The sequence below is a fragment of the Alligator mississippiensis genome, chromosome 5 (assembly GCF_030867095.1).
Source record: "Alligator mississippiensis isolate rAllMis1 chromosome 5, rAllMis1, whole genome shotgun sequence".
In the NCBI taxonomy this organism is placed as follows: Eukaryota; Metazoa; Chordata; order Crocodylia; family Alligatoridae; genus Alligator; species Alligator mississippiensis.
Genome location: NC_081828.1, coordinates 31,747,726 through 31,770,335, shown reverse-complemented (window position 1 = coordinate 31,770,335; position 22,610 = coordinate 31,747,726).

Sequence of the window (22,610 nt, the reverse complement as noted above, 5' to 3'; positions counted from 1 at the left end):
ACAGGGAGAAATCACCAAAGACGAATATACCTCCTCTGCTCGCGCTTGTAGGGAGGCAGTTAGACAGGCCAAAGCTACCATGGAGCTGAGGATGGCATCCCAAGTAAAGGACAACAAGAAATTGTTCTTTAGATATATAGGGAGTAAAAGGAAGGCCCAGGGAGGAATAGAATCCCTGCTAAATGGGCAGAAACAATTGGTGACAGACAGGGGGGACAAGGCTGAACTCCTCAAAGAGTTCTTTGCCTCAGTGTTCCTAAGTGAGGGGCAGGACAAGGCTCTCACTGGGGTTGTAGAGAGGCAGCAGCAAGGCGCCAGACTTCCATACGTAGACCCTGAGATGGTGCAGAGTCACTTGGAAGAACTGGATGCCTTTAAGTTGGCAGGCCTGGATGAGCTCCATCCAAGGGTGCTGAAGGCACTGGCCGACAGCATTGCAGAGCCACTGGCGGGAATATTTGAACGCTTGTGGTGCATGGGCAAAGTCCCGGAGGACTGGAAAAGGGCCAATGTGGTCCCCATTTTCAAGAAGGGGAGGAAGGAGGACCCGGGCAACTATAGGCCAGTCAGCCTCACCTCCATCCTCAGCAAAATCTATGAAAAAATTATCAAGGCTCACATTTGCGAGAGCCCGGCAGGACAAATTATGCTGAGGGGAAACCAGCACGGGTTTGTAGCAGGCAGATCGTGCCTGACTAATCTGGTCTCTTTTTATGACCAGGTTACGAAACGCCTGGACACAGGAGGAGGGGTGGATGTCGTGTACTTAGACTTCAGGAAGGCCTTCGATATGGTATCCCACCCCATACTGGTGAACAAGTTAAGAGGCTGTGACTTGGATGACTACACAGTCCAGTGGGTGGCGAATTGGCTAGAGGGTCGCACCCAGAGAGTCATGGTGGATGGGTCGGTCTCAATCTGGAAGGGTGTGGGCAGTGGGGTCCCGCAGGGCTCGGTCCTTGGACCGATACTCTTTAATGTCTTCATCAGTGACTTGGACAAGGGAGTGAAATGTACTCTGTCCAAGTTTGCAGATGACACAAAGCTATGGGGAGAAGTGGACATGCCGGAGGGCAGGGAACAGCTGCAGGCAGACCTGGATAGGTTAGACAAGTGGGCAGAAAACAACAGAATGCAGTTCAACAAGGAGAAATGCAAAGTGCTGCACCTAGGGAGGGAAAATGTCCAGCACACCTGCAGCCTAGGGAATGACTTGCTGGGAGGCACGGAAGTGGAAAGGGATCTTGGAGTCCTAGTGGACTCCAAGATGAACATGAGTCAGCAGTGTGACGAAGCCATCAGAAAAGCCAATGACACTTTATCATGCATCAGCAGCTGCATGACGAACAGATCCAAGGAGGTGATACTTCCCCTCTATCGGGCACTGGTCAGATCACAGTTGGAGTACTGCGTGCAATTCTGGGCGCCGCACTTCAAGAGGGATGTGGATAACCTGGAGAGAGTCCAGAGAAGGGCCACTCGTATGGTTAAGGGCCTGCAGGCCAAGCCCTACGAGGAGAGACTAGAGAACCTGGACCTTTTCAGCCTCCGCAAGAGAAGGTTGAGAGGTGACCTTGTGGCTGCCTATAAGTTCATCATGGGGGCACAGAAGGGAATTGGTGAGGATTTATTCACCAAGGCACCCCCAGGGGTTACAAGAAATAATGGCCACAAGCTAGCAGAGAGCAGATTTAGCCTGGACATTAGGAAGAACTTCTTCACAGTTAGAGTGGCCAAGGTCTGGAACGGGCTCCCAAGGGAGGTGGTGCTCTCCCCTACCCTGGGGGTCTTCAAGAGGAGGTTAGATAGTCATCTAGCTGGGGTCATCTAGACCCAGCACTCTTTCCTGCCTATGCAGGGGGTCGGACTCAATGATCTATTGAGGTCCCTTCCGACCCTAACATCTATGAATCTCTGGGAGCCTCTGGTTGCAGCGAGAAAAAACATGTTGATATTGGTGCGATGCATGTTTCAAGGGGACATGAGGCTTCTTCTTCCTTTGCAGAGTTGCCTCATATATCAGCTTCTGATTCTGACAATGAGTGCATTTAGTAGTAACATAAATGGCATTGCCAGCTTAATCAGGAATTTGGGTCTGACCCCATCCCCTCTTCCCCCATTCTCCCCTCCCCTGCTTCGGGTCCACCCCCCCCCCACTGAACCCCCCCAGTGGGGTTGAACCCCACATTTGGGTTCAACCCCACTCCAACCCCCCTCCCCCCACTTTGGGTCTGACCCCCGCCCCTCCTGCCCCCTGATTTGGGTCTGACCACATTTTGCCGCCCCCCCGCTAGCTTGGGTCTGACCCCGCCCCCCCTCCCCCTGGTTCAGGTCTGACTCCAGTACACTTCCCCCTCCCCCTGCTTTGGGTCCAGCCCCAACCCCCCTGCCTCCCGGTTTGGGTCCGACCCTGCCCCCTCTGCCTCCCAGTTTGGGTCTGACCTGCCCCCTCCCCCCGCTTTGGGTCTGACCCTGCTCTCCCCCCCCCTCGGTTCAGATCCGATCCTTTCTCCACTTTGGGTCTGACCATCCCAGTTCAGGTCCAATCCTGCTCCTGCTTCTCCCCACCTTCAGGTCTGACATCCTCACCCCGTTCAGCTATGATGGAGGGGCTCCCGCTTTTCCTCAGCTGGCCCCACCACTTTTAAAGTGCTCTACCCAATTTTATATTTTTTTCCTTTGTGGAGGTGGGATGGAGGGAGCCACCGCACCGGAGGCTGCAGGAGGAGGTGGTGCGGTGGAGGGGCTCACATTTTAACTCAGCCGGCCCTGTCCCCAGCTGCCCAGCCCATGCAGTCAATTAGCACATGCACAGCCGGGCAAAAGCATTACAGACAGACAGACACATAGACAGACAGACTAAGCTTTTTATTATATTAGAATAGTCTTGAAAAAGCAACATTAAAAGGAGGGTTTCTGTAACAGGTTACTGGAATGAATCCCTTAGGAGTCTTCTGTTTCTATCTATTTATTAAACAATTGAGAAAACTATAACTTAATTATAGTTGCTTGTGATGCAAAACCAAGGCAGTGGAGACCATACATAGTGCATTTCATTTGTGTCAAAGGCCAAATTTTGCCCTCAACTACACCTGTTCAACCCAATGGGTTTGCATACCTGAGGGGAAAATTTAGCCTTAGGCTTTTTTGTAAATTGGCTGATAGCCGGTAAAACATGTTCATTGTTAATACAGTCTTACCCATTAGTTTAAAAATACAGAACAAAATAAACAGAGCTAAACTGTGAGATGAATTGCCAGGATGACTGTGCATCTCAACAATCACTTCCTGGAAGTTGCACTGACCTCAGTGGAATTTTGAGTGCTCAGCACCTCTGAAAATCAATCAGCTTTTAAGGTAGCTGAGCAGGCAGCCCAGTGTCTGACACCAATTTTTGAATATTTTGGCCTCTGCCCTCAGGTTGTATTGTTATTATAGCATAACATAGGTCCTGCTTGCTTAATGCATAGCAGCAGTTGTTGCCTCTTATCAATTAAGAGTGTTCCTTCATGAACAGATTAACTGCCAGACCCACTCAGTTCTCTCACCTAAACAGCTCATCAGGCTCTTGTGTGATAAAAGGTATCTACAGCTGTACATATTCATTCCCAATCTAAATCTCAGGTTACCAAGGTAATGAGCAGGTTAATCAGCTGCACCACACTTTCCTTAATTGAGGGAGAGCACTTCATTTCCCACTTCAGTCAACCAAGTACAATAGTCTTTTTTAGTTGATACTTACAGACTATTTTTGATCCACTTGATTCAGAACAGCTCCCCCCTCAAACTATAGTGTACAATACTGTACACTATCAACAAGCATGATTGAATTATTGAATTACAAAATGGGCTTTCACCTATTTGTTGCAACTAAATTGCTCCACAGTGCTCATACATAATTTATACTGGAATCAAATGAGATGATAATACTCAGGGCTGGCTTGTGGCTTATCACACTAGTCCTGTGGTGGAGAAAATACAGAACAAGACATGCTAATAGGAGCTCTGGGAAAATGGCCCTATGGTTAAGGCAATGTAGTTGCCTATGGCTAAGGGCATGGGAGTCTGGGTTCTCTCCTGTCTCTGCCCACACCTGCCTTCGTGACTTGGGCCAAGCCCCTTTATGTCCATCTACCTCAGCTCCCCATCTATAAAAATGGAGGTATTATCTTGTAGGGCTGTTGTCAGATTTTTGTGAGGTCCTCAGATGTAAACTATATTGTTGTCTCATTTTATTTCCTTCTAGAAAAAAGGGGACCTCCTACTCGTACAAGAAGAAAGGCAAATGACATTTTTCATATAGAGTGCTGCTTGTGTATGAGAACCACAGGGGATGCACCTACACATGCCATTAAGGCAACGTGATAAACTCTGGCACCATTCATGCAGGCGTTAACTGCTCCTGCGTGCAGCGTTTACACATGCACCAGGGACTGCAGCAGTTTGAACCAGGGTGGACCAGCCCCGGGCTGGCAGCAGGCTTGGGGGGTCAGCCCTGGGTTCCAGGGGATGGTACTAAGCAGCAGAGAGGCTGGTTGGGGCATGAGAGTGCCCAAAGAGCAGATCTGTGTGACTAAGTGGCAGGCAGAGGTCTGGCCCCCTACTACCTGGCCTGACCAGGTGTAATGTATGCCTGGGTCAGCATTTACTTGTGCATTTAGATGCAATTATTTTTGCCATTGTAAGATAGTACTGATAGTACTATCTTATGGCTGCAATAATTAGTTTGCAGCAGTCTGATAGCATTGCATGTATAGACTGTGAAACTTTACACTGCAGCAAATTAATCTACTGCTTGGTGGGTGTATCTACATGTGCTACTAATATGCCTGAACAAACTCTGGTGCAGTTTGCACCAGAGTTAGCTGCTTCCTGAGAGCAGTGTCTTCACATGTGCCCAGGACTACAGCAATTTGAGCCAGGGTAGAGTAGCTCCGTCTGGCTGAAGGCCAAGGAGGTCAGCCTGCCAGCCCAGGCCTGCTCCCCCCCAGCTCAATTTACTGTTGAAGAGCTGCCTAGGGTATGAGGGTGCTACAGTGTGGGGCTAGGCAGCAGGCAGCCTCCTGTAGCACCCTCATACCCCAGCCAGTCCCGGTCATAGTCTACACACGCATTTGAGCGCATGTAACTACTCTGCTGTAGGATAGTATTTGCCCTGGACAGTACTATCCTACACCTGAGTTAATTATTTTACTATGCCCTATTAGGGATGCATATGTAGATGGTAACATTTTACTGCAGGGCTAATTAGTTAACTGTAGTAAAGTGCACGTGTGGATGTACCCAGTTAAGCACGTGTAGATGCACGCAGGAATTCCTTCCATCAGCCTAAAAATTGCCATGAGATACATAGAGAGAGCATTTTTCAGACAAAGATTCCAAATCCTGAAGCAAAGTTTACATAGTGCTTAAACAGTATTTATTCACCTCTAGGATGAAGGATGAACTATTTAACAACGTACAAAAACAACATACAACAATTAAGAACAGAAAGTAAACAGTACTCTGTTAAGCACCATGGGATTTTAAATAGGCAGAATCAGAATTTAAACAGGATAACCAACTAATACCGCTTGTGTTACAAGCCATGGACATTTTTATATCCCCACATGATAAAGACGTCCAGATTTATAAGACAGCAATGGAAGCAACAAAAATGTTCTTTGAAGCCATAATAAAGTAGGGGTGATTAGTGACTCAGAAGCTAATATGAATCTTAGTAATTCTTCTAATGCTAGGAAAACACAAATGTATTTTGCCCAGAGAGTTAACATTTTGTGGTCACATTATTGCTTCCATCTTTGATGAACTCCACTGAGCCAGATTCTTCTTAAGTGAATCACGTAGTTCATTATCAGGGGAAATAAAAAATGGGCATTTTAAAGGGAAAAGAAGTCTTGAAGTCTTGCACTTAGGAGGGGGGTTGTATTCAGGGAGAAGGGAAAGACACATGTTTTCTCACAGAATACAATGGTAACAATGAACCCTATACAAACATTGTCAAATAAAAGCCAAAACCGTGACCTAGCGAAAAAGAACAGAAATTTCATACATGTAAGATAGACATGCACTCATCCATTATTTGGAGTGTGAAAGTCCTTTTGACTTACTTGAGAGAACCACATTGGCCTCCAATGACTGCAGTTGGCCTAAAATTTCCTACACAAGTATCAAGATGTTAAAAACAAAACATTGTTTTAGTACAAGTCACTGTAAACAGCTGGGGTTGAAGTCATAATAAGCACAACGTACAATTGGCATCAAATTTTCACCAGTATGGGGACTTCTCAGTGGATGGTACTAGCACTGCCTTTTGATTTATTGTGGTGAGTGGCTTTCTCATCAAAATGGGGGTAGACTCAGCCTTGGTAATGCAATCCTCCAGGAACAATTTTACTCAGCCTAAGTAATACTGAGACCTTGGAGAGGTGAGTGCATCTAAAAAGCATAATTTTTAAAGAGAAGCCCTGACACCAACCTACTATTTTGTATTATCATTAACAATTTCTGCTAAGCCAAGAAGATATAGTACTTGCTAAAGTACAAGGCAAAGCTCACTTGTTATGTTAGAAGCAGATTTTTGAATCCCTTAGTTCCTCAAGTCTTTAATACAGACTGTAAATCTTGGCAAAATTACTTTTTTGTAGTCTTAAAACAAGGCCTTTTATGAACTTTCCCTACTGTCACCTTGAGAAATACCTAAATGACCCAGGAACTACTTACATGTTCTGCAGTATATAAAACAAAATTTCACAACTGCCTGTAATTTGAAACATTGTATCCCTCCCTTCTGGAAAAATACAATGTTTTCTTTGTCTTCTCACTGTAAACCACATAAACCTAGCCTCCATTTCTTGGGTCCCTTGGTTACCAGGGGAAATCTGTCATGTTTTTAATGAAGACGGTTTAAAATCTAAAGAACTAGAGGCTATACTGCAAATGAGAAAACTTGTCTCTAGCTCACTAATGAGAAGTACATACTAAAAATAAAGCCTGGGATGAGGGAGAGGAGGTTTTAGGGTCTCAGACTAGGAAGCCTCTCCATGAGTGACCTTTATGGCAGTGCCCACATTTCTGAACCAGAGAGAAAACGTGGACAAACTCTTTACAACATCCTGTGGTTAGTGGCAGAAGAAAAACATCACTGGCCTTTCCTTAGAGATAGTCTGCAAAAGATGATAAATAAAAATGAATGTTGTAACCAAGAAATGTTTCAGTGGTGCTAAACATATCAACATAATTCATCTAGTGCCAGATGTACTGGATAATATTAGACCAGAGAGAAAACAAGGGTTAACTCAAAAATAATTTGATTGTTATGAGGATGGTAATATCTGGCAAATTGCTGGCAGAGGAAATGAACCAAAAAACTCTTTATTTGTCTTTTCTCCATTACCATATACAGCTGTGAGGGATCTGCTAGGAATGCTAATGAGTTAGAGTTTTCTTATAATTTTTTTGAGACCTGCATAATTCAAAACCCTTCACATCCCTTCAGACAGTATCAGATGGTTTTGTTGTTCAGTTATGAAATAGATTTGGGGCTATTAACAACATGGAACTTTGCCAAAAAATGTGCAGTATTGTAAAGGAAATATATATTCATATGTTATAATTTTAAAAAGCAAATAGAAAGGAAAATTAAATAATATTTTAATGTATTTTTCAGTACAGTGTACTTGGCTATGGAACTGTATTGTCCATGCTTAGAGCACTTGACCAGAGCATTCAGAAGTTAAACAGATATGATATAATATAATACACAGAATAACTGAGAAAAACTTCCTTTTCCTGATCACTTAGAAGTTTATTTTTTCTCCTTGTTACATATACATCTGGAAAAATCCTTTAATATCTTTGAGGAAGACAGAATATCAGTTTTATGTCTTTAAAGAAATGTCTTTTTATTTTTCAAATAGAAGCACAAAGTTAGGAAATTTAATAAAATAAAAAGCTAAAATCATATTTGTATGATATAAACCAAAAATAGAATAATGAACATCTGTGGGATGTGTGATTAATCCCACTTGTGAAAAACACCTTTATAAGTCATTTGTGACTGAAGCAGTCTTGAATTATGAGATTTGCTGTTCACTCGTGGGATAAATTACATTTCCCTTAGATAACCATTATGTAGCTAGAAATGTCTGTATCATTCATAGCTTTGAGTAACAGTAAGAGCCTGTTCTTTCCTATTGCTTCAGATGAGTGTGCTCTTCAAACATTTATTGTGTAATGGTTATTGAGGGGGATAAATAATGCATACTAGAGAACAAAATTTACATTATAACTTGATTACACTGCTTAACAGTTTTTTAGTCACTCTCTAAATAAGGATTTCTTATCAGATTTAATCTACAGAACATTTCATGTCCAAAGAACCAGCATTTAATCTCTGTTTAACTGAAAGTTAGTTAGCAATGTTGACACCTCTGCATTTTAACACTGGGATTTCTTTGTGGGACACAATCCCTTTCACTCAACTTAATATCCCATCTTGGTCTCTAAGGGAAAATAATTGAGTTTAGGCTAGTTTTAAATAGCGATAAGGACAGGGAACACAGATGGGTATTTCATTGATTAACACTAACACTGGCCTAAGGCCTTGGTGTCAGGCATTAGATTAGGACATTACGAAGAGAATGACAGAGTTTTGGCACTTTATTCCTCCTCAATAACATTCTTTCACATATTAAGTTTATCCCACCCTAGGTAGCTACTTTATCATGCAGAAGGCCTTAATCCACTGATGTGACTCTATCTGCTCTCACTTTGATGCTGCCTCTGTTTACAAGGGTAATGCAGCCTGTGTAAGACAAAGTACTCGTGACAAGAACAACTGAATAAGGCTTTTAGATGCACAGTGCTCTGACCTAAAAAAAAATCCCCCCAAAATCCCCCAAAAACAACAACAAAAAAACCCCCAGAGGCTTTTTGAAATGAAGTTATGCTGTTTGCATCATGAAGAAACAGACGTGAGTTTTTCATCAAGAAGATTCAACTTTACTGATCTTCTTGTACTGCACTTTATCTTTTCTTCACCTTTGACCTTCCTTTCAGTGGCTCCTCAAGGCATCATGAACGTAAGCCTTGTGGTGTTCTTTTAGAAGTAGGATTGCTGGTATCCCCTCTGGTGAATTTAAGCAGCTGTTGGAGTCAGTGACAAGGTTGGCTACAGATTTGGTATACTGGCTGGGAAAGAGATTATGGGTCAGTCCCCAGTGCTGGGATACAAAAGATTCAAGCAGTTCAGGATTTTTTGGATATCCGAAAAAGATTTCATGAAATTTGTAAAGATCTAACAGTGTATTGCAGGTTTCATGTGGTCTAAACAGCTTATAGCAAGTAAAACTCTAGGTAGCCAGTAAGTGGTGTTTTCACAGCTATGCCGTTTTCAGAAGTATTTCAGACTCAAAGTAGTATAATTCTACAAAATTGCATGGTTGGTACCAGTAACGGGTGGTTTCCATCACCCACAGGGACCACAGCCAGTGAAAGGTCTTTCACTTTTAGAATATTCTAACTAGATTTTTTGAGGGATTTACTATGCAAAAATTGAGGTGATAGCGAGCCCTCTAGTTAATATCTAATTTAAGGTTTAACAGACAAGCTACTAAATGGAGCCTTCCTGAATTCTTTTTTAAAGGATTTTCTAAAGAGACTGGAAAAGTTTCCTATTTTTCAATACAGTTGGAAAACTTCAGATAACTTTAAAACATAAATGAGTTGTAGCGAAGGTGCAAAATGCCTTTGACCCTATTGTATTATATGAATAAAAATTAATGATAATACTGATCATATTATCAATACAGGTTGATATCACTGTTCACAGAACTTAAACAACATGGTGAATTCCTCAAGTGGCATAAGTGGGTATAGCTCCATGTAAGTCATATCCCTGTTAACATCAGCTGAGGAGTTGGCCCACAATGTCCAAAGAGAAATATGGTATGTGCCAGATTCTACATTCAATTATGCAAATTAGAAAATACTCTATTATAAGTCAATGGATATGCATTAGGACAGACCTATATTCCTATTTGAACATATTTTTGCCTTATGTACCATTGAGGCTATGAACAGGTGTCATGAGCTGGGGTGTGGGGAGGTAGTAGATACACTGGAGAGTAGGACTAGAATTCAGAGTGACTTGGAGGATTGGACCAAAAGAAATCTCATAAGGTTCAATAAGGACAAGTGCAAAGTCCTGCACATAGGACAGAACAATCCCATGGGCCGGTACAGGCTGGGGGCTGAGTGGCTGGGCAGCAGCTCTTCCGAAAAGGACCTGGGCGTTACAGTGGACAATAAGCTGAATATGAGCCAGCAGTGTGCCCTTGCTGCCAAGAAGGTTAACGGCATACTGGGCTGCATTAGTAGGAGCACAGCAAGTGGATTGTAGGAAGTGATTATTCCCTTCTATTCAGTACTGGTGACGCCACATCTGGAGTACTGTGTCCAGTTTTAGGTCCCATCATGGTGGTCTGGTGGTTAGGATTTGGTGCTCTCACCGCCACAGCCTGGGTTTGATTCCTGGTCAGAGAAGTATATTTTTTTCAGGGGCCAGCAGGGCAGGCTCCGCTAGGAGAGGCTAAGGGACTTGAACCTGTTCAGCCTCCACAAGAGAAGGCGGAGGGGGGATCTAGTGGCCTGTTACAAACTAGTCAGAGGGGACCAGCAGGCACTGGGGGAATCCCTGTTCCCCCAAGTGCTACCAGGAGTGACAAGAAATAACGGTCACAAGCTGGCAGAGGGTAGATTCAGGCTAGACATCAGGAGGCACTACTTCACTGTCAGGGCGACTAGGATCTGGAACCAACTTCCAAGCAAAGTGGTGCTGGCTCCTACCCTGGGGGTCTTTAAGAGAAGGCTGGACGAACACCTGGCCGGGGTAGTTTGACCCCAGTACTCTTTCTTCCCATGGCAGGGGGTCGGACTTGATGATCTGCTCAGGTCCCTTCTGACCCTACCAATTATGAAACTATGAAACTTGTCCCAGAACAAATGCAGCACCTTTTTTTCTAGCCTGAGGGCGTCTTCTTTTTCTAAGGAAAAAAATTTAAGAGATCAAATTTATTCTGATATATAAAAAAAAGTCCCACGCATGCAGTTCTACTTTGACACACATCTTGGGCTTGATTGATCCAACCTGTTTCATAATAATTAAGAAACCAGACAGCACATAGAAATTCCATTGTTTGGTTTTAGTGACAAATTACTTGAATTCTGCTCTGGTGATTTAAATCAGCAGAAACGTCTAATAGAAATATATTTTAGGAATACATAGATTCCAAATGGATTATTTTTGGTATAAAGACAGTCAGCCTCTATGGCTCTTAAGTGGTTCTCTTTGGAGAGAATACTGAAATTACTTGAAAAATCTACTTTCCAGATCACCAACTGCTTTTTGTATTATAGTTTCAAAATGCAAAAATGGTGTTTGTTTGTTATGCCAGCCTTCTCTCTGACAGCTCCACAGCTCTTACAGAAGTAGCACTATTTTTAATCACTGTCATTTTTTTCTTTTTCCTTTTTTTTTTGTTAAAACTATGAGTTTATAAAATACGATTCTCATAAAAGTGAGGACTCATAGGTAGTTTGAGCCTTATATATTGAAACAGATTTGCTGGTATCTCCTCCACATAGTTTTTCCATACATCTAGGCCTCTTTTGCAAAAGCAAAAACAAACGTGGCTAATATACACACAAGAAGGCAAGAGTAAGACCACCCTAATTATGATAAGTTGTGACCTAATATAGGTTTTTGACTAAGGTGGAAGAACACATACATCATTCACTCATCTGCTTGAGTTTTATTTAGATTTATTATTGCAGCAATTTGCATTGGATTGAATCTAAACTTCAGTGAGCTTAACCTATTAGAAGAGAATTTTTGCATAAAAAGGGAAGTTTTATTAATTTGGAATTTTAAAGTTACAATATTTTGTCACCTGCTTCCCATAAAAGTTTATTTGAGTAGATTCTGTTTTCTATTATTTCCTGCTTTAAAGGGCTCTATCTTTCATTTTCATATTTTACATGCTATTCCTCCAAAATATTGCTAGGAACTTTTAATTGTTTGGATGAACAAAATTGGCTAGTCATGAAGCTTTAAAATTCCGTTTTTTCTTTAGAAAGCAAGTGTTGTCCTGTGTTTAAGCATGGTGTTACTGAATGGAATTCACTAGTAAGAACAGAAAATCCAGAAAAAGTAGTTTTAAAACTCTAGGTCTGTAGGTTGTTTTGTTAAAAAATATTCATGCATGCGCTATTAAATTATATAGCATGATTTCATGAGACCTGTTATTAGTGTACTGTATACAATTAGTAGACTCTGGCAGTGGCACAAGTACCTGGAATGGTGGTGACCATCTATTTCGCTACACATACTACGTCAAAAAACACTTTGTTGTTCGTGAGTTGAGGAGAATGAGTCAGTAAAGAAAGTCAAATGGAAAGAAAGAAAGTGACAAGTGGAACATTCACTTACCACATAACTACTTCTAGGTTTTCCATAGCTACAGTACAAGAAAGGAGATGTGTGGGGAACAGCCACCCTGTGCAGCGTAGTCCACTCTCAGGGAAGCTTAAGTTACAAAAGTTGCCTATACACATGCTTGGAGGTGCGGGGCTGGAGAGTTTTAATTAGAGCAGTTTCTAGACAGCTGCTCTAATTAAAACAGCTCACTGTCACATGTATTAAGCCCCTCCCTCTCAAAATCACTGCAGGATGCTTTATCTAAAGTGCAATTGAGTGCTTTAGATAAAGCAGCCTCATGGCCATTTTGAAATGCGGAGGTGGGGGTGTGTGCTTAATACACATGATGGTGAGGTGACACTGGAACGTTCTAATTAGAATGCAGAGTAGATTTGATTAATGAAGTCTGCTCCAATGCATTCTAAGTAGAATATGAATGAGTGTGTCTACAGGCACCCTTACTGAGTAGCCTGAATTGTACCTCTACTAGGGCTAGACTGGCTGCTAATAGGGTCATGGCTACTACCAATGTGGTTGGAAGAAAAGTTTTACTGCTAATACTTGACAAGACCTGGAACCAACAGAGACAGGCCAAAAGCTACTTGGCCTTATTTTAGAAGTCCCTGCCATCTCCATGACCATTTTGTTTTAGTGCTAGACTCATTTCTCAGTCCAGATGATGTACCAGACTGGTGACCCAAAAGAGTTTGTACAACTTTATGGCCAAATTCTGGCCATCTGAAAGCTTTTATACCTAAAAGGAAAAATATATGCACTTAAGCTTATTTCTTGATACCAAAGCATCACCCTAACTAGCTGATATGGTCTACTGAGCAACGAGTGTAAAATAAACCAAATGTAAAATAAACTCTCCAAAAACCTATTTACAGGCAAAAGAAAAACAAACCAACAACAAATCCAAATATGCTCATTTGAATGACTCAATAAATGAAAAATATATATTTAATAAAGCTGATGAAAATAAATATTACTACAAACAGGGGTGGATCCAGAAGGCATGGTTGCATCTCCTTTTGGAACACACTTGCAGGAGCAGCAGTTGGGGACTGTAAGTCCCCAAAGCAGGGAACTCAGGCTGGAACAGGGCAGGAAAGCCAGAACAATGGTAATAGCAGGTCCTCCCAATCCCTTCCTATGCCCAAAGGCATCAGCAGAGAGCAGGGAGGAGTGGAATGGGAAGAGAGGTGCTGATGAGCAGGATGGGAAAGGAAGGGGAGCTGAGAGCCAGAGAGGAATTCTTACCTGATTCAGGGACTTAAATAAAGGTCTCAGCTGCTTTTCCCATGGCCTGGCTTGCCATGGGGAAGGAAAGGGGGCTGGAAGCAGGAGTGCAGCCTCCCCTGCAGTGCCAGTTGCTACTCCCACAATCCACTTCTAAAAATTCTGGATTTGCCCATGATCATAAAGTACTATACTTACTCAGTGAAACAATTTAAGCCAGGACTTGATGTTTGTGGCTGGGAAGTGCCTGATTCTGGGTGTCCAACATTGTGGGTTTGATTTGTGGGTCTGATTTGCCATGGTGTTGAGCATCAGCAGTTCTTGCTGACTGTACTAGTAGTTGCAGACACTCAGGCCCAAGGTGCTCAAACTGGGCACACAAACTAAGTGCCCATGTCCAAAAATATTTGCCTTACTATCTGAGATCAAGTGTAATGCTTGGGCTCCTTCCCTGAAGTCAATGATACAAATGTAAGGAGATTCTTAAATTAGGAATATAGGACTGGAAGAGACCACCAAGTTTGAGTCCCGTCCCCTGCAAGTGCCAGTAGTCATGTAATATTCCAACAGGATCCACAAAAACAGCCACTTTGGCCCCTGCTGCACAACACTAAATACAAAGCAACCCAGAATGCATTAGGGAAAATTAGGAGCTGTGCTTTGCTGAGGACAGGAGTGAAATCCCACCTCTGCTGGCATCGATGGGAGTTTAGCTATTGACTTCATTGTGGACAAGAGTTCACCCAGAGTGTTTTTGCTTTTACTTTTGCTTTAACTACATTTGACAAAAAAACAAACAACCTCCCCTTCCCCCAAGGAAATTCAGGAAATCCACATGCAAATAATGGCACTGTGGTATTTCACTTTGATTCTTTCAGATAACTCCTATTTCACTAGTGAATGAAACTGCCGTTTGCCACCAGTACAGAATATATATTCCTGAGAGCTTGACTTGAGCTAACGAAAGCTATAAAATCTGCTTCAGTGTAAAATTGCAGGCTCTGTGCCTGCTGTGCCTTCTTCTATTTTGCTAAGTTCTCTAAACAAAAAGTATATCAGATGTGATGCAAGTCCTAGATAAAATAAGATAAGGTAAGGATGAATTTCAGCTTAAACTCTGACTTTTATCCAATTACAGCCACATCCCAGATAGTATCTCAGTGCGGTTTGTGTGTGTGTGAACACAATCCAGACAATAATGCAGCTGTAGTTTAAGTGGAATCCAAAGGGTCTGGTTCCTAACTCAAAATGAAACTCTTAGAAATCCGGTCCCATGTGTTGTTTGTGCTGCCTAGTTACTTTCTTTGAAATACTACAAGTTAGCAAAAAGTTTTTGATCCTTCAGCTATTAACAGATGGTATATGTATCTCAGGATAAGCTGAGGCTATCACTTAGGCCACAAGGAAAGGGTGATGGATGCTCCCCTGTGGGCACCCTTAAAAGGCCATAAGCTTGAGTAGCAAAAATGAAAAGGTCTAGTGCTGGTGTTAATTACGCAGAAACCACACAGAAAGTGCTCACTGTCACAGAGTTGAGAGGTTGTGCATCCCTTCTTCCACAGATAAAAGGCATGGTATGAAAACATTTTGCAGAGGACAATGAAGTAAAGATTAGCATAATCTTTTGCAGTATCCTCAGTAAGCTATCCATGAGTGAGCTGCTTTTTTCTCATTCCTTTTGCTCTAATGTCTGGATTTAAGGAATGGCAATGTAAGAATAGGCTTTGTCCTTGAAGCCTGACAGTTGTGTTTTCCCGCCTTCATGTGATCATCCCTGTTGCTGGTATACTACTCTTCTAGTAATCAGACAATGGCAGGAAAATGAAGTGTCAGTTCATTGACAAAACCTTATCCTTACTATGTTTTTTCTTAATCCAGACTCATCAGCGCTCCCTCACTCTATTTATTTCCTTATTTCTTCTAAAGCAATAGGATGAAATCTCTCCTGTAATTGTTCTAGATGAAAGCAAAAGCAAATAACACAAGAAAATCCTAAACACCACTTTACACATCTTAAAACAACCTAATTTTCTCTGGTTTTGATTTTATTCGGTGGATTTCTACTGCTAATGTCTTTAACATTATAAATTAGACTCCATTTCAAACATACTGCAGTTAAAATGGCTATTCCAACACATGTCCTCTGAAGCCCTGAATGTTTAGTTTTAGCGTGGAAGCTTAAAACATATTCATGTTACAGTTTAACGCAACTATCTCTAGGGCTGACACAGTGGCTAATGCTCGAGTTTGTTAGCCACTTTGATCCTGAGTGCCCTGTTTTAAGTCTTGCTACTTTCGGTTAAGCTAGTACTTTGTTACCGCAGGGATAACTGGAGGATTCCGAACATTGGGAGGCACCATCCCCAAGATCAAAATATAAAAATAGGTCTGGGGTCAGGGAACTGGATAGACCCCCAGAAGCTTTTCAGTTTTACAGCTGGAGATTGTCTCTTATGTATATATAAATCGTCATTAGGATTCTGACAAAGAAGTGCACTATGGGATTGCTGCAGGGCAGGCTCTTTGAATCTTATTCCTGATAAAAAACACTTCTGGCTGGCTGACAGGAGACAAGGCAAGTTCAAGGCAGGCATTAAAAAACATCTTAAATCTATTGATGGCAGCAGAAGTGTTGGGATGAATAGTTTGGGATTAGGATGAAGATGTTTGAATACAGTCGGTACACAGAATTTGGGGCCAACTGGTAATTCTTTAGGACTCCATGTATTTGAGCCTCAAAATATGGATTAACATCAAATAATACTTCACAAAAGAATTCACAAAAACAGTAGAACTTCTTACAGAGTACTGTTGATTTTTCCATGCAAAAACCTCCCTGTAAGTGAAATGTCACTATTGCAAGAGACAGCCTACCTGGCAGAGAGCCTTATCTTCACCTCAGAAGCATTGGCAGATACTTGATATTGTCACAGGGGAAATAGTAGGTCACAGAATAGTTGTAAGACTGGACTAACTCCCATTTATGCTTCCTGGGGGCAATTGCAGCAAAACTAGAGCCTAGGAGTCACCAATGATCCTCCTCCAATGATAAAGTGACAATTTACTTTCTCCTTCCCCACTCACCCAGTTAGTTCAGTGTGGGCCAGGGATATATCTTTGGAAGACAGCAGATAACACCTGTCTGATAGCGAGGCTTCATTTTGAGGGGATTTATCCCAAAGAAAACCACCTACAATTCAGAGGAAATACACTCTAAAAAGAACTTTACTATAAAGCCTTGTATGTGTTAGCAAATGTATAATTGTCATTCCCTACATTATGCAGTTTCAGCAGAGGTAACAGCAGTGGGAATGTTAAAGGAGACAGGCAATGGTCTTTTTCATCACAGCGCCATCCAATTCTAGGGGTTCAAAAGGTGTGTATCTGAGTAACTGTATTAACTGCTGTCTATCTGACTGCAAAATTTGATATACATTTGATTTGCACTGTTAAGAAGACATCAGCTGAGATAACATTCTGCATCGAACTGAGACGAGAAAAAAATCAATACGGCTTGCTTTTCAAACTGGGCAAAACTGTGCTGGAACTTTTCTTGAATCTTTTGTTGTTGTATTTTTTCCCCAACTAGAAATGTTACAGAAGAGATTTCATACTATTTCCTGATTCTGCTCTCACCACAGTGTACATCAACATTTCAGTGTAGTAATGCCAAAGGAAAACTGAAGTAAAAAAGACCCTGCCTTGTTAGGAAATATGCAATATATAACTATACGTATTTACTTATTCTCGTATCAAATCCCCAATACAGACAAGCTATCTTGAAGTAAATTGCAGTTTCTACCAAGTGTAGCTTATGTCAGTTATTTATGTCATCTGTATTAAAGTTTTGTACTACTTTTGAATATTGACAGCATTCTTTTTTAATATTGACAGTGAACGTAATTGTAAATCTTGCTTGTGAAAACAGGCCCTAAATCTCTATTGCATACACAGCTGTCACTAAGGTTAGAAAGATTCATTTATGTGAACTGGACAGTGTGTATGGACTGTGCCTGCAAACAGATAGGATGACATTTTGTAATGTTGACTAGGTGTTGCATGGTTACTGTGCAAGCCTACACGTTCATTAATGCACTGTAGTTACTGAACATTACATTTAGTACTTGTTATTACCAAGTACTAAATCCATGCACAGTAATCAGTGCTACTATGCAGTAAGCACTGGCATATGCCTTTTTAGTGATGCTACTGTGCAATAGCCTAATACTACTGTGCAGTAGCATATTAGCAGTCTTTTTGACATGACATGCTACTGCACAGTAGTATTAGGCTACTGCGCATTTAGCGTCTCATGTAGATGTGCCCACTGTGTAACTAATGTTGAATTCACACCTCTTTTATTGGCATGGTTTGTAATAGCTACTGTAAGAAAATAAGTTACAAATATCTTGCAGCCTGAAATAAATCTAATGAATAAATGTTTAATAATAATGCAATAATGCCTGTATCAAGACTTTCTATTAAAATGAAGCCCTTAGCCCTTCCTAGAGCACCTAAGTACTACTTTCATACCTCTCTGTCATACTGATCACTTTCTGGGGTACATTTTAGATGTGTTTTTATTGGTTACTGTGTGGCAATGGTACAAGAGAGGACCTGGGAAGAATATTCTTGTAGACCATTTTGGATAAATTGTTGCCTGTGAAAGTAAGACACTAGGCTCAATGACCCAGGATGTCTCTGAGTTATATGATCTTATATAAAAAATAAGGATAAGCAAACAATACTGTCCATGTGTAAAGCTTGAGAGAAAGACCAAGTTTTTAAATGTCTGAATAGACTTAATGTAGGATGGGATCAGGGTTATCTTGCTTCTGGAGCCAAAATGACACCCAGATGGCAACAGGATTAAGAGTGGAAGGCACAAAGGCATCTTTATATCTCCTCTCCTAAACAGTATTGGGAACAACACTGGCAAGGCTGAGGATCCAGCCCAATAATTCTATAGATAACACTGCACTAAGGATATATGTAGGTTAAAGAAAACAAGTAGGATGGGGTGGCATCCAAATGATTTTCTATTGGGTGTGGTTTAAAATGCTTAGTAGCAATAGGAGCACTCATCAGCCTTTTGTACAAGAAAAAAATTACATCATTTATATCCAGTCAAAAAATCTGTTCCAGCATAATGCAAACAGACAGGGTCACGGCTACCTAAAATTATTTTGCCTCGTCAGTGAACTGTAGCATTTGCCAATTCATAAATACTGTGGACACCTTATCGTATGCTCCACTGCCATCTGACACAAAAAATTGAATCAAATACTATATCTAGTTGTTGTCAGATATCAGATACAAGAATGTGTGTTCCTCTTTGTGTTTGAGCTATCATGTTTTGTTATGTCACCTCTCCATGATCATGTTATGTTTGATTGTGCCTTTCAGAGAGAAACCTAAGCGATCTGAGATTTATAGTGATGTAAGTGAAGTAGCAGTTCTGGACAGGAGGTAAATTGAAGCACCCCAAGACATTATTCAGCACAAATGCCTAGCTGCCTGCATAGCCTTGGATTTGAATAACTGTTCAAAACACTGAAGAGTATCGTTGCATTTAATTATATCTTAGTTACAGGAGATTTATTGCAATAATTGATTATGTCTGAAAGAGTGTTAAAGGAGGTAGACATAGCTGAACATGCAGAGAAACAGAAAGGGACAGGTGAAAGAGCTCATTATAAACTGGCTAAATAAAACAATTATTTCTCCCTTCAGAAGCAGCTCATAATAAGGTGTATTTAAAGGGTCAGAAATGATTAGTGTTCAAGGCTCCCAAAACTGCATTGGGAAAGCCTAAAGACTCATGTAATGAGTAGAAAAAGAAGGAAAACAAAGCATAGATGTCTAGAATGTGATTAAACAAGGTAGGTGGGATTTTCATTGGGTTAAAATAGGTAAGCTGGGATGGCAAGAAGTAGTGTTTAGCAGTCAATGGACCATGGTTGCCCCTCAACATTTCTGGCAGACCACTATCCACTTCATCATCAAAATTTTAATAAAAGTGAATGAAAATTTAATTAAATGAGAATTTTGCTCCTGGCACAATTTTGAATAGTGTTAGCTCTAAGCTGCTTCCTATCTGTGGCAGCTGTGGAACACTGAAGCACACTGACATTGTGACAATACTGTCTTCACCCTGATAATACCCACAAACCCAGAGGCAGGAGTAGGGAAGTCATAGGGCTGCTATGACCATTAAAACAAATATCTGGCTTCTTTGTAGCACCAAATTAGCATGAAGGAACTAAAGTGTGGTAAGGTGGGAACCTGGCTATAGTGTATAGTATGGTATAGTGTATATTTATTCATATCCATATATATATGCTAATAGGGAAGTATTTGATTCAGATTTGGATTTGGCCAATTTGAAGGACAGTGATTCCATTCAGAGGTTTGGATTACTGTCCTGAATCGATTTGGCCAAATCAGCTTCGGAAGATTCAGCACTCATTTGGAAAGATTCGGAGATTTGGCCATAGACTATAATGGGGAATCACTGAAATACATATAACTTTGTCATTTTGTGACATATTTGAATGAAAACAGCAGGGATGGTAGCCCCTTCTGAAGGAATGAGGCCTGCCAAGTTTCAAGGAGATAGGTGCAGGGATTTCTGGGAAACTGAACCTCAAGGTGCTGACAAGCAAAACTCATGATGTGTGACTTTGTGTGTGTTAAGGCACAGTGGGATGAAAACAGCAGGGATGGTAGTCTGTCACAGGGGGCCTTCCTGGTGCTCAGGCAGAAACAGTTCACAAAAGGGACAGAAAGGCTGCAGACAGAGGCTTATGTGCTGTTTCTATGTCCCTCCTCCAGAGCACTGTGATTGGAAGAAGACTCAGGGAAAGATCACAGTCACTGGCCACTACAGATGTCAGTCTTTCCCCCCTTGCTCCCCCTTCCTCTTCTTAGTTTCTATTTCCCTGAAAGACTGCCTTCCGAATCTCCAAATCTTTTTCTGAATCTTTTGCAAATTGATTCAGAGGCTCCAAATCAATTTGGAAGGATTTTTTGGTCTCCCAATTTGATTCAGATTCGGTGATTTGGCCTCTGAATTGGGCCAAATCTTCTCCGAATCAAATCAGCAACCGAAGCTTCACACACCCCTACTATAGATAGATAGATAGATAGATAGATAGATAGATAGATAGATAGATAGATAGATAGATATGTACACAGAGAAAGAGACAGAGAGACAGACAGACAGACAGACAGACTCAGGAACAGTATGCTATATGTAGGTGAGTACCTTTGAGAATCACCCAGTAATATGGGCAGCAGACATACAAGTTACAGCATTTAAAAAGTCTCTAGTCCTGAAAAACTACATGTATATAAACATATAAAATATATATTCAAATATATATATACATGTATAAAAACTCTGTGTATGTGTGTGTGTGTAGAATTACCCACTCTTGACAGCCTATATGAAGCAGAGGAGGGTGAATCAGGTTCTTCCGTGATATTCATTGAAATCAAGATATGAATGAATGCTATAGTCTACTGTCTCTTTGTAATTTCATTGAAATGTTTTGGAAGCAACTTGTTACCACAATATCACCCAATAGTAGGAGAAGAACAGACAAACTGGGCTTGTCTACATGTGTGCATTTACTGTGCAGTAACCAGAATTACTGTGCAGTAAAGATGGTGACTTACACCAAATTAAGCATACGTGATGCAGCTATCAGATTTATGCCTGATTAGTTGCTGTGGTGTATCTTACATGTAGATGCCTTATTGTGCAGTAACACTATGTGTGTGGACTGACTTGGGACTAGCTTTAGTCCCAAGTCAGTCCACACACACAGAATTAATGCCCTTTAACACTTGCACATGTAGACACCAGCCTATTCCCATTTACTGCACAGTAATTTACTGCACAGTAAATTTCAACTGGCATAACTGTACCTGTAGACATGCCCACTGGAGATAAAAATGGGTAAAGTAGTAGAAAAGAACAGGAAATAAAGAAGTAATAGGAAGGAACAGGAAGTAAAACAAGCATGGGGGGGAAAATGAAGAACCAGACCAAAAATGAAGAAAAGGAAGCTAGAAAGTGACTATAAATGATAGTAGTAGATAGGAACGAGAAGGAATAAAAGTAGCAAAAGAGCAGTATAAAGAGGAGTCATAATCTTATGCAAAATGCAAGCAAGGGTATGGAAAAAAAGACTTAAACAAGGTGGAAGAGCTTTGACTTCTGAAGTTATTTGAGTGAGGAAGGCCAGGAACTAAATGGTGAGTATGAAACAAGTGCACAAATAAAAGCAGAGTAAACACAGCTTAGAGGTCTGGAAAATGTTTTAGGATACAAGAAAGGAGAATATATGGACAGGAACATGTGACAAGAAAAAGGGAGAACAGCAAGGCAGTGAAGAAAATATAAGAACTAAAAACAAGATTAGAGAAACAGGAGTTTGGACTCTTTTTTTGGAGTCTATATAGTAAGTGGATTTTGTTTACACCAGTCTGAGGAAAGCACTAGGGCTGTGTGAAGCTTCGGTCACTGATTTGATTTGGCAGAGATTTGGCCTGATTTTGGCAGCCAAATCCCTGAATCCAAATTGAATCAGGAAACCCTTTAATTGCTCCGAATCAAATTGGCACCCTCCAAATCAATTTGGAGAGATTCGGAGAGACATGATGATTTGAACATAGAGACAGCTTTAAATGTTTTTTCTACATACCTCAAGGTACCAGGCGGCTCGTGAATGCTGAGATAGTGGGGTGGATGGAGCATCCCATGGAAGCATGGGAGGGTCCCCAACATGCTCGGTGGCAGAGCTTTAAGTGGACCAGAAGCACTTCAGGTTCACTTCTGGGTCCACTGCGGACTGCACAGGGAACCCTCCCCACCCTCCCCACC